Source organism: Sebastes umbrosus, chromosome 4 (assembly GCF_015220745.1).
Source record: "Sebastes umbrosus isolate fSebUmb1 chromosome 4, fSebUmb1.pri, whole genome shotgun sequence".
Taxonomy (NCBI): domain Eukaryota; kingdom Metazoa; phylum Chordata; class Actinopteri; order Perciformes; family Sebastidae; genus Sebastes; species Sebastes umbrosus.
Genome location: NC_051272.1, coordinates 39,301,537 through 39,304,364, shown reverse-complemented (window position 1 = coordinate 39,304,364; position 2,828 = coordinate 39,301,537).

Genomic DNA, 2,828 nt, shown 5'->3' with positions numbered 1-2,828 from the left:
ATGTCTTCCTTGTCACTCCTCCATGTCGATCTTCCATGTCACTCCTACATGTCACGCCGACATGTCCTGCTCAATGTCACTCATCCATGTCGCTCCTATATGTCACTCCAGAATGTCGCTCCTCCATGTCACTCCAGAATGTCGCTCCAGAATGTCAACCCAGAATGTCGCTCCTCCATGTCCCTCCTCCTGTGACATCTGTACGACGATCTCCTACATGTCACTCCTCCATGTCGCTCCTCTCCATCACTCCTCCATGTCTCCTCCATGTCCTCCTGCTTCGATCCTACATGTCACTCCTCCATGTCGCTCCCATGTCAATCCTCCATGTCTATCCTCCATGTCGCTCCTCCATGTCACCCCTCCATGCACTCCTATCACTGCTCCATCGATCTTCCATGTTACTTCTCCATGTCAGTCCTCAATGCCATTCCTCCATGTCACTCCTCCATGTCAATCGTCCATGTCGCTCATCCTTACTCCTCCATGTTACTCTTCCATATCGCTCCTCCATGTCTCACCAAAATGTCACTCCAGATGTCACTCCTCATGTCACTTCTTCTTGTCACTCCTCAATGTCACTTCTCCATGTCACTCCTCCATATCAGTACTCCATGTCACTCTCCTCCATGTCGATCCACCATGTCGCTCATCCTTGCTCATCCATGTCACTCCTCATGTCGCTTCTCCTCGCCCCTCCAAAATGTCCCTCCTCCATGTCCCTCCTCCAAGTAGCTCCTCCATGTCACTCCTTATGTCACTCATCCCTCTCACTCTGCCATATCGCTCCTCATGTCACTGCTTCATGTCACTACTCCATGTTTCTTCTCCATTTCGTTCCTCCAGGTCACTCGTCATGTCGATCCCCCATGTCACTCATCCTCTCCCTTACGCCATCTCTCCTCCATGTCACTCCTCCATTTCTCTCCTCCATGTTGCTCCTCCATGTAGATCCAAAATGTCACTCCTCCATGTCGCTCCTCCATGTCACTTCCCTAAGTCACTCATCCATATTAATCCTCCATGTCACTCCTCCATGTCGATCCACCATGTCGCTCATCCTTTCTCCTCCATGTCACTCCTCCATGTCGCTCCTCCATTTTGCTCCTCCATTTTGATCCTCCATGTCTCTCCTCAATGTCGATCCTGCATGTCACTGATCCATGTCACTCCTCCATGTCGATCCTGCATGTCGCTCCTCATGTCACTCCTCCATGTCGAACATCCTTGCTCCTCCATGTCACTCCAAAATGTCCCTCCTCCATGTCTATCCTCCAAATCACTCCTCCATGTGACTCCTCCATGTTGCTCCTCCATGTAGATCCTAAATGTCGCTCCTCCATGTTACTTCTCCATGTCGATCCTCCATGTCACTCCTCCAAGTTTTTACTCCATGTCACTCCTCCATGTCGACCCACCATGTCGATCATCCTTGCTCCTCCATGTCACTCCTCCATGTTGATCCTCCATGTCCTCCTCCTTATCCCTCCTTCCTGTAACTCCTCCATGTCACTCCTCCATGTCTTCCATGACAAACCTCCATGTAACTCATTAATGTCACTACTGCATGTCGATCCTACATGTCACTCCTCCATGTCGCTCCTCCATGTCAATTCTCCATGTCTATTCTCCATGTCGTTCCTCTATGTCACTCCTCCATGTCACTCCTTCATATCCCTGCTCTATGTCGATCCTCCATGTCACTCCTCCATGACAGTCCTCAATATCGATCTTCCATATCAATCCTCCATGTCTCTTCTCCATGTCGATCCACCTGTCGCTCATCCTTGCTCCTCCATGTCACTCCTCAATGTCACTTCTCCATATCACTCCTCCATATCAATCCTCGATGTCACTCCTCCATGTCAATCCATCATATCACTGCTCCATGTCGATCCTCCATGCTCCTCCATGGGACTCCTCCATGTTTCTCCTCCATGTCGATCCTCAATGTCGATCCTCTATGTCGATCCTACATGTCGCTCCTCCATGTCACTCATCCATATCTTCCTTGTAACTCCTCCATATCGATCTTTCATGTCACTCCTCCATGTCACGCCGACATGTCACTGCTCAATGTCACTCCTCCGTGTTGCTCGTCCATGTCACTCCAGAATGTTGCTCCTCCATGTCATTCCAGAATGTCACTCCAGAATGTCAACCCAGAATATTGTTCCTCCATGTCCCTCCTTCCTGTGACTCCTCAGTGTAACTCCTCCATGTCACAACTCCATGTCTTGCATGCACTCCTCCATTTCACCCTTCCATGTCACTCCTGCATGTCGATCTTACATGTCACTCTTCCATGTCGCTCCTCCATGTCACTCCATGTCGATCCTCCAAGTTTCTCCTCCATGTCACTCCTCCATGTCGCTCCTCCATATCACCCCTCCATATAAATCCTCCATGTCGCTTCTCCATATCACTCCTCCATATCAATCCTCCATGTCGCTCCTCCATGTCAATCCTCCATGTCACTCCTCCTTGTCGCTCCTCCATGTCACTCCTCCATGTCGATCCTACATGTCGTTAATCCTTGCTCCTCCATGTCAATCATCCATGTCGCTACTCCAAGTTTCTCCTCCATGTCACTCCTCCATGTCACTCCTCCATTTCACTCCAGAATGTCAACCCAGAATGTCGCTCCTCCACGTCCCTCCTTCCTGTGACTCCTCAATGTAACTCCTCCATTTCACGGCTCCAGGTCTTCCATGACACTCCACCTTGTCACTCCTCCATGTCAACCTCCATGTCTATCCTACATGTCGCTCCTCCATGTCAGTCCTTCATATCACTGCTCCATGTCGATTATCCATGTCACTTCTCCA